General features: G+C 36.3%; 1 protein-coding gene across 1 annotated transcript in view; it reads left to right on the top strand.

Annotated features, from left to right (window-relative positions):
• The window catches only part of HCN1 (hyperpolarization activated cyclic nucleotide gated potassium channel 1), a 323,656-nt gene that overhangs the window by 27,046 nt on the left and 281,673 nt on the right, over window positions 1-14,937 (top strand). The gene's annotated exons all lie outside the window — the stretch shown is intronic.

Here is a 14,937-nt window from a genome sequence, read left to right as displayed (position 1 = left end):
TCTTTACATACTGGCATATTTGATTCCCCTGGCCCCTTTCCTTTTGTCTGTCCAAATCCCACCTGTCAGATCTAGCTTTATCAGCCCATTCTCTCTCCGTTTCTGGCAGGTGTGTCCATTTTTTGTTTGTCTTCAACTGAATTTTCAAGAATTCGTCGCAAAGCTTGGTAGTAATTATTGGCTGGGTCTAGGAAGATTAGCCAGCTGTTAAGATCAATTATCCAGTTATTCACACTCATTTCATAACTCATTTTACTTCTTTGCATGTGATTGTTTAACTTGCATCACTGCTTATAACTCTCTTTTTGGGTGAAGAACTAAAGTGTGCACAGGAAGATGAATGTAGTCTTTATACACATTTAACGTGGAAACATTAAACCTTTGGAAAAATTTAGATGATCCATATGCACATTTACAAGATTTGGCTGATACAGTAGCTATTGAAGTGCCTATAGTAGCACGTATGAGAGATTATAATTTCAGGCCAAAGATCCTCGTGCACAATTTGTAATAATTCAATTAATTTTTAAAGTCAGGCTTCTACAGTTTGAGCTCAAGTTTTTCAGTAAAGACAGTAGTTCTTCTTAACTCTCATGTGTGGGCAGAGAACAATAGCATTATCAATAACCAAAACTATCTTCATTTACCTTGATGCAATCTACATCCTAACTGAATGATGATTTTCCAAGGCTTGCCGGGTAATTAATTACATCAATACAGCAAATGTATTTGGAGCACCTGCTATCTGCCAGGAATCCGTCAGATGCTGGAGCTGTAGTCTCTGTATTTACTCACTCTGGGCCTTTCCTGATTCTTTTTTTTCCCATCCAAACAGCTCTCTTTAGCCCCGACATCATCTTCACTTATCAAAATCCCTGTATCAGCTAAATGTCACTTCTTTGCAGCTTCTTCCAGTCCCCTGAACTAACTAGTTTGCCTTCCTCCTCAGCTTCCAAAGTGCTTTGTTTATGGTTGTATTAATTGTCATCCACACTGATCATGCTGTACCTTGTATTTTAGTCATTTTTATATATCCTACTTATGCTTTTCATGGTGTCTTGCAAAGTATAAAAGATCAAAAATTTTATTGAATTGAAATAAAATTTTGTTGGACTGAAGTCAGAATATGCCACTACTAATACTATATTTAGGTGAATTATTCAAACATACCATTTCACACTGATCAGTATAATTGCATGATGACTTCTCCCTTGGTTTTAGGTTATTGAAATCTAGCCTGATGACAGACTTAAGCAAATATGTGTTTATTCATAAAAGTGAATTGTATAAGTTATTCAATTTTCATTTTAGAAAAACTTTACTATCAGAATGGTACAAATGGTGCAAATAAATGACACAGCAATATATTAATTGTTAAGACCTGTAAAGAGATATAAGAGCTAAATTTATATAATTCTCTTGGATTAGTCACTCCACCATTCTTGGAAAGATATTTCTTTGTTCTCTCCATGCCAAGCCACTGTCTCCTTCTCACAGAGATTCCATCTCAGCCTCATTTCCTGGTTCATATTCTTGTTTCATGAGAATGGACTTGGCTTATGACCGTCACTTTAGCTCTTTCCTCCTTCCTGTCTTTAATTTCTTCCTTTAAGGACTTATGCTCTCCCATGGTTTCAATTTTCAAATCTACACAAAAGACTCTTAAAGTTGTTTCCCCAGCCTTGGCATCCCTTCTGAGTGCTAGAATATTACAGTCCAGCTGTCGTCTGTCATGTGAACATGACCCATATTCAGTACATTACTCCAAAACTGGACTTGTAATCTTCCCCACACCCACTCCCAAGACTTGCATATTATCATTTCCTGGTTTCTCTAGCGCGGGAGTTTATCTGACCCCTTAAACTTCCTTCTCCCCAAATCCAGGCAGTCTTACATCTTACTTTTCCCTCACAAGGATTCTTTACCCTGTCTTTTCTCTGCCTTCCCAAAGTTAGTTGTCATATTAAATTTCTTAAAACATTACTTCAGTTCTCTCAGTTTCTTGCTCTGATATACAGATAACTCTTACAAAATAAAGCTCTTAGATTTGAGAAGCTTGTTGGGGCCCATCTAGGTTCGCTTTCTACAGGGAAGATGATAGAGACCCACAGTGAGGGGATTTCCTCAAGATTATAAGGTCTAGATAATGTTAAATATGAGAATTTCAGCATTTCTGCACTAATCTAGTCTTCTTTCTGCTATGTCATACTGCTTATTCTTAAGTAGGTTTTTTTTCCTAACACCAATAAATTGATTTTGGTCAATGATAATCAAAAATACAGCTGACAACAAGATAATAACAGACCACTGTTTTTGGCTTAAAGTCATAACTATTATTTTTCTATAAAATTGTTTTAAAGGAAAGAGCAATTAAGTTGGAAAATATTAAAGCAAAAAGCCAACATTATGCTTATTAAATAAGACTCCTGTTACTCAGTAGAATGCTTGTCTGCTAATATCCATAAAGGTTGGAATTTAATAAATGGATATCATCTAAGTCCAAATTATGGATCTACTATCTAGGATGCATTTTCAGTAGAGCATATTTGGAGTGGAGCCAGAAGGAAACACATAATTTTGCATTTGTGACTATATTTTGATAATTAATACTAATTATTTTTCATTAAGTCATGCATACATATAAGGAAAATTGTGCTATGGCAGTGGCATAAACAATATTGCTTTTTGTGCAAAAGTACAAATAAATACAGGTTAAAATAAATATGATGCATGATGTTAGACTTGGAAGAATAATCCTGGGTTGGTTACCAGAAGACCTGGCTCTCAGTCTCAGATGCCACTAACTAGTTAAGTGACATTGTCTAAGTCTCATACCATTTTGTTTCAGATTTCTCATCTGTAAATATAGAACTAATAAAACATTCTTTGTCTCACTAAACTGTTGAATAAATACAATGAAAATGATTATTGTGAAAATACTTTGTGAATACTAAATTGATTTATAGCGATTGGGAAATAGCTGTTGTCTGACAAACTCCTACAATGTCATCGTAGTTTGACAGCCAATTTGAAAGGTAACAAAGTAGTGCTGTGGAGTTGGTTCACCTTCCTAGTATTAGTTACTAGAATTTCATCAAGTTATAATTCAGAATATCCTAGAATGTTTGGGTGGATAACTCACAAAATGTTTCGTGTTGATGCTGGGCATGATATTTTTTCAATGCGTTGTTTTACAATTTAATGTGGCGTAAACTTGTTAAGGGCATCAGTCTCTCAGTCTCTACTAATGTGTTTTCCAGTATGCTTGACACTGCACTAGTACTTAAGATGCCTCAACTCATTGTTATTTTTCTTGGAATTTTTTAGAACACTCAGTAGTTTTCAGTGTGAAGGGGTCTGTCATTCTAAAATAATATCTTACATTCATTTCAAATCTGACATACAACTTCCACTAGAAGGAGGAGTAGTATAAGACAAACAGGTATTAAAAAATTTTTTTCCCTTGTATGTTTGTTTTGCAGCAAGTGATGTGAGAATGACGGTTTCTGCTCGCCAGGACCAGCATGGGTCTCTGGACAGGTTGTAGGCCAAACAAGCCTTGAGTTCTGATCTCAAAACAAACCATTAGGTAACCTCAGGGGCCTACGATGTTTGAAAGATATTCCTCTGAATATTCTTACCATGCCCCGCTGTGGCTCATTTCTTGGAAGCTGTTGGGGTCTGTAAGACTAGGCAATGTGAGTCCCATGGCTCCTCCTTTACCCTCTTCTATACTGGTTAAATTAAGACCTTGTTTACTTTCAAGAATGTGTAGAATCTGTTCACATTTCTTCAGAGTTTCAGTCTAGCCAAGTTTTATGTTTTCAGTTTTTTGAGTCTTTCCTCACAAGTAAGGCTTTCCATTTCTTTAATCATCTTTCCCCCCTTATTCTTTTTTGGCCATCTTCTAGCTTGTTCACATTTTTATGATATTAAAATGTTCAAAACAGAATAAAATATTCAAGAGACAGATACTTGTAGACTGAAATTCCAATATGGTTCCTTTACTTCTTAAAGCCTTGAGTATTCATGCATTCATTTATTCAGTAGATGTTTAGGTAGTTCACTGTAGCGCAGGCGCTGTGTTAGACAACGGGGATGTGATGCAAAACAGAAACAGATATGGTTTCTGACCATGGTACGTCCACTATATTTGGAGAAAAATAGACCTTAGAAAAATTGTCCACACACCTATAAAAATACAAAGCATTTTTTGTATGTGAAGGAAAAAAGCCAAAGTACTTTGGGACTGTATGACTGGGACACCTGGCCAAGCCTGGAGGTAATTTCTTCATTCAGTCTGTGAATGCTTCTCTAGGGCTTACCATGTTCATTGTCCTGTTACAGGTTTTCTTTAAATGCAATAGAAGAATGATAAAAAATAGTCATTGCCCTCCATAGAAATACCAAGGGATGGCTTGTGAGAGCTTATGCCCACTCAGATAAGTTTTGCAATCTTGCATGAAGGGTGGGTATGTATCTTTAGGATATATTGTTATTTTTTATTGAGCCATAATTAAAACTGTTAAGCGAAAACAGTGTGTTGGCTAAGGAAATAGTTTTACTTCAAATCCTCTTAAATCCCTTTCCCAAGCAAAAATTTGCCCCTCCCAGTCCTATCCCAAAATTAATTTTGGGGATGCTCCTGCTTGATCTTAGATTAGGCTTAATACATTCTAAGGTTCACGAGCCACACGGGTTGAGAGGAAAAAGAGGAGAGACTGTGCCTTAGAGACCTTAGGGTTGGGCTGGAGGAGTTTCTGGTCCACTCGAGGATGAAAAGATAAGGAAAAGAAGAAAAGTGTGAAGTGTATTCCAGGCACTTGCAGGGAGCAGTTGTGCAGAAGAAATTAAGAAAAGGAGGCACAGAGGATAAGTGATTAGATTAGCCTGTGTAAAGCTCCATGATCACGTTGAGGATTAGTGAAAGAAAAGGTCAGAGATAGGGTAGAAAATGTAAATTAAGACATTTACACCAGTTCTAAACTGCCAACAGTTTTGGCATGACTTAATTCTCATAAACATATTCTATAGGTTGATATTTCCTTTTAATCTTTTATGTTGTTCTGTAGCACCATCTGGGTTTTGAAATAATGACTTTTGACTTAGTAATCTTAAAGCACACAAAATAATTATTTCAAGAATTGCTATCTTTGACACACATATAAGATCAGTTCTTGAGTCTTTACGTTTTTCCCCAATTATCTCTTTGGTACCAAGAAAAGTCTGAAAATTTTATTTATTCACAAGTTTCCTGCTTTTTGTTATTTGCTTTTTTAGCTGTTGAAGAAAGTAAACACACAACCTGTCACTTACCTGAAGGTAGAAGCCATGTCTTTCCTTCAAAATGAACAAATCACAAAAACCTCTTGCAGAATGTAGTAAATTTAGAATTAGTTGAACATTTTCCTTCAAGTCACTGGGGTACATAAAAAAGCACATGTGACTTCAGCCTATTAAGGGGATTTAGTTATCTGCTGAGCAACATCCTACTGTGGGTATCTTTTCCGCTGAAGCAGAAAGAGGTTTGATAAATGCCACTGAACAAAGGCAGAAGGGATGTAAGAAGAAAGAGCAAGCATTTCTAGTTACAGCTTCATATATATTATATATATATGAATTGTTTGTGGGGACTGAAGTAAATTGGAGTCCCTATTCATTCGATTCATTTGTAGGAGACTGAAAACGTCTCATCACGCTGGTAGTTCTGCTTTAAATATGCCCTAGTGTTTGTGTGAGTTGCCTAGACAATTAAAGAAACTTGGTCCTCGATTCTTAAGTATTCCACAGCAAATGCTACTCTGCCCACACACTCCTGATACTTGTTCCAGACCTGGGAACATATGCTCCCAGTAGAAGCATTTTCTTCCTTGACACATCACCCCTTCTGCTCCTCAGATAATATGGAGCTGGAAGTGGGTGAAAACCTCAGTGCAATTCAAGTATGAAATTACATCTTTAAGTATTACTGTTTTAGGGGAAAAAAACATCAACTAAATGGAAGTGATATTCCTATTTATCCATGTAGAACCCAAAATTTGTGGAAATTAATCTTTAACTTCAGAAGTCTACTGTTAAAATAAATACATAGATATTATTATAAGAAGTATTTTGAAGAGAAAATATGGTACTATAGCATTTATAACTATAAGCAGAACTTAACATTTTTTAATTGAGCTTTTATTTGATCACATTCTTGGCTGTCCTTGATCATGATCCTTCATTTTAACTAGGAAAACAAAATATTAAAATTTATGAAGAGAAAACACTCAATGTAGCTTTGGAGCTAAAGCATTAACTAGAAAAGTAAATATATTACCAGACCTTTTAACTTTTCATGGCATTTAATCCCTTTATCTCTCTACCTTGAATCTATTTCTCTTAGTATTCTTAGTGACAACGCTAGTGGGTGTCTAGTGGCAACCTAGAAACTCCCACAGTTTTGGTGATCGTTAAGTGTTTGTGGTGTCGTTACATATACCAAAACAAGTTTTTGCCATTGTGTAGGGAAAGTGTCAATGCACTGACTCTACGAAATCCTTCCCAAGTCTCCTGTCCTTCCCCCAAGGAAGACTTGATCACTCTCTCTTTTCTGTGCCTTAGGATTGCTCTTTTTATAAATCTATTTTAGATGTTATTGAACTGTTTATCTTTCCTAGACCTTATTTTCTTGAAGACTGGGGCTGTGTCTGATACTCTTTGTGTAGTGACTAGCCCAGGAAGCAGCACATACTTGTTCATAAATTAATGCTTGAGCTGTGAATGAAATGCAGCCTCAAGAACTCTTCAGCAAGTGCTATCTTTGAATTTCTTTAATAATAGTACTCTCTTTAAACAGATGACCAATTGGTTCTCTCTTATGGTAATCCGGAGTACCTCTAGTATACTTTTTGTGAACACGTCTCAAATTCTCTCCTGGTCTTATTTGATAAGTACAAGTCTTCATTTTCCTGTTAAGTTGGAAGTTCTTGAGGACACAATTTATAATTTATGTTTGCATTTCTCAGAATGCTTAGAACAATACCTACTGTGTGGAAGATAGCCAATGCATATTTGTTGGAATTATTATAGTGTAACTATTTGGGGAAAATATTTGGTACTAAATTTGACTCTTGCTTTCCAAGTGCTTTTTGCCTGTGGAGCATCTGAACTGACTTTGGTTTGTACGCTTGTGAGATATCTTTGCAGGCCAAGGCAGAAAGAATTTGAAACAGGCAATCCTATAGTACTTTATTTAGAAGATGTGTGCTACTCTATGGGTGTAGGGACAGATGAACTATCATGTTGATTCTCTGGGAATGTAGGAGACTCACAACGGTTTCTACATGGAAAGGCAAAGAAACCAAAGAGCAGCCATTGAGTCATATCTGCAGCACCATAGTCAGGACCTAGACTTTCCCTTGTGAAAATAGTTTTGTTCTCATTTCAGATGAATGACTGATAAGACAGGCGAACGTGTGTCTATATTTTGTTTTATTTATTTATTTTTAATGCTACTTTTAAAATTCTTGAATCATTTATACAGGCATTGAATATGGTGGAAGGAGTGAATTGGTCATGGGTTCAAAGTAATTTTTCTCACTTCCTGCCTACACGAATTTAAGAAAGGTCTTTTGCTGGATGGGTTTCAGTTTCCTCTTGTTAAATTTAGGTTACGCTGCCTACCTCTCTGGTTGTTTTGAGTATCAGATGAAACGATGTTTACCAAGTGCCTGTTATCTAATGAATATTGCTTACACTTTATTGCCTTGATGCTGCCTTCCTTTTCAAAATTCAGTGAGGAAATTACTATATATAGACATGAAGACCATGGGCGCATTCCAAAACTTCCATAAAATGTAGACATTTTGCAGACTTCCAGACACAGTAATGTGTTTGGTCTCTGATTCTGAACTTTCCATCACACCCTCAAACTGTGGCATCAGCAGCTTAGAATGAACAAAAAGGATAAAGGTTTGTTGAGATCTGTAGAGTAACAGGAAATCCAAGGGAAGTGACCTACATTATCTGCAACAAGAAAGATAAAATGGATGATCTGAAAATAAGCAATACAGTGGGAAAATTATGGTAGTAATGAGGGAAGAATTATTCTCAAATTGAAACTTCCAAACTTGAATACACCTTAGCTATGTATTTAGACAGGGAAGAATTCAGTCACCTTCCTTCTTTTAAAAATTTCGGAGTGGTTGGATGAAAGTATATCAACAAATCTAAAGCCCTCAGCAACTGACAGTTATTTAACTGAGCTTCAAAATGAAGTATCTTCATTGTCTATATCATGCGACTATCTGTCATTGTGATCACCTAATGTCCTTTAGTCTGTCCCTGGAAACAGTTAAAAAATGGACTCAACTTATTGAATTTCACACTTTGGTGCATAGAGTACATTTTGGTTGACATGACCACTGACAATATTTTTGCTTTTCTTTAAGGAATAAAGAGCTAAAAGCCAAAGGAGAGTATAAAATTAAAAAAAAAAAAATCACTCAATGCAAAAAAAAATACTAAGAAGCTAAGGAGTAGTTTTAGATTGGACTTTTTTAAGAACTCTAAATTTAAACACTGAGAGCTATTTTACACATTTTCTACACGCCTTCTATAAATTTAGGATTTTTATTTTTATGGGAAATCTATATGGCATCATAAAGAGAATTCTGCAGCATAGACCTACTTAATTCTCAGAGAGTTCTGCTCCGTTCTGTAACTTCTGATTAAAGCTAGAGACTTACAGAAATATAATTCATGTGGGACATTTGGGGATAAGCAGACATTCTGATTCAATGGAATGAATGTTGTGGCCTTCATTTGAAGTAAATTTGAATGACATAATGAAAGTACCCTTGAATGACGTTTTCCTTCCTGTTGTCTCAAGCAAGAAAATCAGCATAGTTTAAAAATATGCAATATCACTCAAGGAGAAGTGAAAAAGGCTTGTACCTATTTAATTTCCAAACTATTCAAAAGAACAAATAATCATACATATTTTAATTAAAATCTTATATTATAATAAACCTTCATTAACATAAATGTGATTAATTTGGAATTTGATCATTGGGAAATCAGAAGCCCATTTGCTAGGCAATTTACTTGTAAAGAAAATTGGCTAGGAATAGCACAAAAGCAACATTTTCAGACATTGTTTATTAAGTGGTCTTTATGAAATTATTACTGACAGCACGCATTATGGTGAGGTAGTCACTGTTCACTAGTCGGTGCCCTCAAATGCTGGAAATCACAGAGTAAAACTGAGATAGTAATTTAGGGCAGGGAGGAGATAAACTCCCAACTAGTCTGGGGATGGGATGAAAGAGGGTGCTGTGAAGGAACTGGCATTTAAGTTGACCATTGAAATAATATTGGAAAATATAAAAGACGAGTTTGGGTTCTAGGAAAAGGAAATCCCAGACATTTGTTGAGCAATGGCAAAGACAAGGAGTCTGAAAAACAGCATCTTTTTAAATTTAACTAAGGATCATGTATGTATAAAAAGATAAGCTTCAAGTTATGGAATTGGGATACACTCTAGAGGATTTTGAATGATTACATTTCATTCTGCAAGCAATAGGCAAATCTGGTGGATATAAATAGGAAGTAATTTACCGGGGCAGGTTGAAACAGGAAAATTTGTAAGCATAGTAATGACGTAATAAGAACTTCATAGAGGATGATGGCAATGGAACAAAATGAAAAGCTGAATATGAAAACTATTGTATTAGGAGGAATGTAAGGCTAGGCAGAGGATCAAAGGCCAGAGCTGGGCTGACAGAGGAGTCAGGGATGATTTTTAAATTGTATGCCTACTGGCCGGCTAACAGAAAAAAGAAAAAAAAAAGAAGCAGCAATGCTATAATAAACAGAAATAAAAATACCAGGAGAATTATTTTGGGGCCATAAGGTTAACTGATTTCGATTCCAACCTGTTGAGATGGCTGTTCCAGTGGGGCCCTCAGAGGCCACTAACTATGCAGGTTGTAGTTGGAAATGCATAACTCCGTCTCAGAGGTTAAGGCCAGTGATCGAGTTGGGAACCGTTTATGTAACCTATCAGTTAAGCCTGTGGGGATGATGGGACCAAATGATAGCACAAATAGAGGGGTGAAACGTGGCAGGAGTAGTCATGTAGAATGCCCACTCTCACGGTGGAAGAAGAGAACTCAGGTACAAGTTGAGGAAAATTAATTTCTGCTAATATATAAATATGAGTGAGGAACTACGAAAATGCAGAATCATAGGAACCAAAGATCTGGGAGAGTTTCAAGTAGGAGGAGTGAACAGTCAAAATAGTAAAATGCCACAAACAAGAGTATATGGACCAATATAAGGCCATAATATTGGCATTTAGAAGATTAACCCACAAAGAAAAAAGTACAGTTTCAGAGGAAGGGAGAAGCAGGAAAAAAAAAAAGTTTACTTTTGCCTGGACTGGTGCAGATCTTAATACCTTCACAGGGATTAAATTTCTATCCCATTAGCTCATTTTAATAAATAAGATTAGCAAAGACATAATGTACCTCCTCCCCATCTCAAGTTCTCATTGGGTAAATGGCAGTTTACTGGAAAGCATCTAAATGTTTTCAAATACAGTTTAACTTAATTTTATCTGTAAGTTAGGCTAAACTTTCCTACGGTTGGGATCTTAGTAAGATTTCACCGTATTCAGAAAGCTTGCATATTTTCACTTCAAAATACCAATATTTGAATTGTCTGTGTTTTCTGATATCTTTACTTCCAACCCCCCAATAGGCAATGAATTTGTCTCTGTGAGACATCTAGGCATTAGATCAAGTGACCTGACCTAGAAAATTTCTTTGCAAAGCTTAGGAAAGGTATATGTCCTACAAAACATCAACCCCAGGGTGCGTGTTCTGTATGTAAGTAATGAGGTTTATAAGGTGACGAAGGATGTCCGAGAACCCATCAGCTAAAAGATAAGGTATTGGCTGCTGAGACCTGATGGGATGAATTGCCACAGATAGCACTAGGAAGAGGACATAGCATTTAAAAGAAGATACTCCATGTTATTTTTCAAGAGATATGTGCTCAATAATGAGGCTGTTAATTGGACTTATTAAAAATTGAATTAGTTTTAAATAAAATTTGAAAGATAATTGCAAGGACTGTGTGTTTTATAAAAAGTAAATCCAGATGGGCATTTGTTTATTTGTTTAAGATTGATAAATAAGTTGATTCACAGATGTATGCCCAATTAATGTTTGATATCTAAAAACATAATTTTTAGGAGTGAGCCTTAAGTGTCATGGGACAGGTTTGTCACATCAGTTGACGTCAGCCATAGGTAAAATAGTGCCATGTATAAATGTGGTACCATTTCAAAGGTTTAACCAGAAGTCCTTCCCCCCATTCCATTTAATGACAACTATTTATTTACTCAGAGAGATGAGGGAAGAGAACTTTCACTCAATATTTAGAGACAAAAATTTAAAGATAAGCACCTCTAGCAGTTGTTTGAATCTTTTTAAGGCTTTAGGTTAGAAATATCTGACATCAGATTATTTCAGCCATAAGGTGGGAGGGGATCCTGAAGGATGGTGGGAAATTCTTGTTGGGGAAGTGGGATGGTCTTTATTCACCAGAAGCCTTGGAGAGATCCAAAGAAGCACGGCTGAATTCTGAATTCTTTATAGTTTAGTATCATGGACTAATCTTTGCAATGCCACTTTTTTCTCATCTAAAAACTTATAAGGGGAACATGGATTCTTAACATAAAAATAATCTATCTATGAAAATTCATTATTTGTTAGTAATGAAAGTGATCATAGTTATTAATGATATAGTAATTATAGTTAAAATGCCATTTTATTTTGTCTGTTTTACCTACTTTCAGTATATGGTAAAAATGATTCCCTAGGTTATTATTCTGCTGTAATTATCAAAGACTTGCTTTCCCAGTGAGTGCCCTCTCTACTTTGCTGGTTTTACAGAGAAAGGAACCTTCTAAACCATACAGCTAGTGAAACTAGGATTTGAACCATAGTCTGCCTTAGAGTCCAACCAAGATCTTTTACAAATATTGTCTCTCTAGAGCAGGATGAATAAGGGGGTGGGGGGTGGGGGTTAACATACAAAACCAGCTGCCAAATCCAAAACTGTTTTGTTTGTAGGTTATCTACCCTAAGAGCATATTTTAAATCACTTCCTATTTATTTTAATGTAACCCATGTTACAAAAACCCTCAGTGATTAAAAATCCAGAGTTAAAAAGAAGAAAAATTAGGAAACTATTTACTGCATTAATGGCCTTTGGCTTATTAGAAAGGATTTCTTTAAATATCCCCACTATGTTTTTCCACTTAAAATTCAATTAATGTATCTTCTTAGCATTGGCTGTCCCGGATACTGTCTACATTACTGCAGAAGTTAAACAGAAAAACGAGAGAGTTTTGAATTTCAAAGAACTTAAATCCAGTAATGTTGGAGAAAACAAAGACAAATAATTGGTAACAAAAGCAAAAGTAAAATAAGAAGCATACAGAAAATATACGTTACTCTGGGTGTGGTTTAAAAAAAATACTAAGAAATTCATTGCCAGAATGGGACTTGGAGGATAGGTAGAATGCTAATAGGAAAAAGAACAGGTGGAATGGAAGTAACCGTATCTCCTGTACCTGCTCCTTGGTGTGCATGATGGCAAGGTAGGAGCAAGTACTTGCTTGAGTGATCAGTATTTGCCATAAAGTGTTAAAGAAGAGACCAGGAAGGGAGGAGGAGACTGCATCAGGGAGTGCCTGGAGAACCAAGCTAACTTGTTTTTACTTACTTGAGGGTCCATGATGGTTTCTGACTTGGCAAATTACGTGTCAGATAGGTTGCTCTGGGACTGTTGGGTAGAATTGATCAGATCCCATAGACAGGGGGCTCTTGAGGTATTCCAAACAAGACCTAGCTCTGCCCCAACTAGAGGGGTAATGGTGGGAATGAAAAGAGAGGGTGGGTAGGAAAGACAATTCCGTAATAAAATGTACAAGACATAGAAATTGGGACTTAAGGAAAAGGGAGGGCCTGAGTATCCAAGAGAAATGTTTAGAGCAAAGGGTTAAGAAGAAAAACTCTTGGACAGGGAGGCATAAGAGTCTCATGAGGTCAGTTTTCAGGAACATATTCAATGCTGTTTTTTTAAAGCAACTTCTAGTGTGGGTGATAACTGTGTTTTCCTTGACTAGCTAAGGAATGAATCCGTGTTAACAAAAGAAAGTGTTACACTATGCAGAGTCTATAGCATGGTCTGTGCTTGTGTCTGTAAAACAGAGTCAATGATTCTTTGGAAGAAAATTATAAGGTTTAATGGAGCTTCATATCGATACTGAGATATCTAATGGCTTCAATCCATACTAAGCAACACTAATAAAAAGCTATGGTGTTATTGCTATCATAAAGAGTGGATGGCACTTTATTCTTCTCATTTATATTGACTAAGAGGGATAGAATATGATTTTTCCTTAAAAAATAGCTTCTATCTTAACAACAGAAATACCAGGATGTATGTAAAAGTGAGTATTTTCCAGTGTGCTCCTGGCTGTTCCTTACAAAATTGGATTTCTTTTGGTAAGTAAGGAGAGGTGAATGAATACTAAGAATGCCACCAGCCTTGTGTGCCACAGCTTGTTCTATGCTAGTATCTGTGATTTGCATATAGTGGTTTTTTTAAATCTCTAAAACTCTACGCATTTGGTTCTATAATAATCTTTATTTTACAGCTGAGAAAATTTAGGATTAGGGAATTTAAGTGACTTGTCTCCAAATTAAACAGCTGGTGAAAATTTCTGGTTGAAGTCAGCTGCAGTGGGAATGGTAAAGGGCAAATGGATGAATATAACTTACATCTACGCGATAGAACCAAACAGCCTTGGTGATTGATTGAATAATGAGATTGAGTAGCTTTCGGGCCAGGAGTTCTCTAGGATGGCTCCAAGTTTTCTGGCTTGCAAGTCAGATACAGAGTTGTTCCTTTTCTGACATAGGGAACATCTGAGAGATGTTAGTGGGAGGGGAGATGGGAGATTGAGGTTGGGCATGCTGTTTGACCTGAGTGTGAGACATGCAAGGGGACAGATTTAGAAGACTGCTGATTATAAGGATTAGGAGGCTTAGAAGACAGGAATGGACTGGAGATAACGCTTTGGAGTCACCTGCTATGAATTAATCATTAAAGACATGAATGAGTGTATAATATTGCCCAAAGAGCATGTGTAGAACAGAAGATAAAAGGGCTATGTGTGACTCCCAGGGGAACAGCTGCCTTCCAAGGGAAAGCAGAGAGAGAAGCCCACAGAATAGACTGATAAGAGTGTCCGGAAAAGTGAAAATCCTCAGGGCACACACGATTTCATTTTGGAGATCAGTGACATCACTTCTTTGTGAAAAAGCTATTGCAATATTGCATCTCCTCTCCATCTCTCCCCTGTCTTTAGTGTATTAAGTGGCACATTTTGTATTTCCATTAGGAGAGGAGAAAAAAGAAGAGAAAAGATTTCATTGATATTGCCAGTACATGGTGTATGACTGATATGGGCATTTGTATGCTTGTCCATAACTCTGTAGCTAGGTTTCAACAAAAAGACGGGTGAAACCTTCAAAATGACAAACGCTTATCTTTTGCATAATCCTGGGGCGGGGGTAGAAACAATGGGAGAGTAGGACTATTAGAGTTCTTTTGTTGTGTTACTACTTTTATCCCAGGAGTCATTCATAATTAGGAATGATAGTAGCTTTGAAAGGTTTATGCAAATGTATACCTTACCAAAATGTAGCCCAAATGGTCTAAGCAGGAGCATTAATGTAAAATAAAAACTTCTTGGTTAACAGAAATTTCTGTTATGAAAGTTAGTGTCATCTATGTAATACAATTGCCAAAAGAAGACACCTTCCAGCAGGCTGAAGCAGCTCATGTTTCCAGAGACTTATTTCATGACTACAGAGT

Source organism: Camelus dromedarius, chromosome 3 (genome assembly GCF_036321535.1).
Source record: "Camelus dromedarius isolate mCamDro1 chromosome 3, mCamDro1.pat, whole genome shotgun sequence".
NCBI lineage: Eukaryota > Metazoa > Chordata > Mammalia > Artiodactyla > Camelidae > Camelus > Camelus dromedarius.
Note: the sequence above shows the minus strand (reverse complement) of the source record. Positions and strands in the feature narration are given on the sequence as shown.